An 821-nucleotide genomic window follows, 5' to 3' on the forward strand; every position below is an offset into this window, starting at 1 on the left:
CAGCAAGGAACACCTGGCCCACCCAGGGTGGAAAACAGCTTAAAGGTGTTCTTAGACCACAAACAATAGCATGAGCAATCTGTGCCTTAAGGACATGCTCCTGCTGCAGATAACTAGCCAAACCCATCCCTTTATTTCGGCCTATCCCTTTATTTCCAGTAAGAAATGCTTTTAGTTAATCTATAATCTATAGGAACCATGCTTATCACTGGCTTGCTGTCAATAAATATGTGGGTAAATCTCTGTTCCAGGCTCTTAGCTCTGAAGACTGTGAGACCCCTGATTTCCCACTTCACACCTCTGTATTTCTGTGTGTGTCTTTAATTCCTTTAGCACCTCTGGGTTAGGGTCTCCTCGACCAAGCTGGTTTTGGCACTTATAGATGCTACAATAATATAATTTTGAGGCCAAGGTTTGCTTTCTTTCACTTTTATTAATATGTATTAAGCCTTTTGGCAAAATAAGTACTTATTATGCATTATTCTCCTACTTTTTCTTTTCCCAGGCCATAACTATCTTTTCCTAATAACTCTCCAAAAAGAGTAAACTGTTTTTTATTATATATATATATATTTTTTTTTTTTTTTTTTTTGAGACAGAGTCTGGTTCTGCCGCCCAGGCTGGAATGCAGTGGCCGGATCTCAGCTCACCACAAGCCTCGCCTCCCGGGTTTACGCCATTCTCCTGCCTCAGCCTCCCAAGCAGCTGGGACCACAGGCGCCCGCCTCGTCGCCCGGCTAGTTTTTTGTATTTTTTAGTAGAGACGGGGTTTCACCATATTAGCCAGGATGGTCTCGATCTCCTGACCTCGTGATCCGCCC

This window comes from Colobus angolensis, unplaced genomic scaffold (assembly GCF_000951035.1).
Source record: "Colobus angolensis palliatus isolate OR3802 unplaced genomic scaffold, Cang.pa_1.0 Scaffold153, whole genome shotgun sequence".
Taxonomy (NCBI): Eukaryota; Metazoa; Chordata; class Mammalia; order Primates; family Cercopithecidae; genus Colobus; species Colobus angolensis.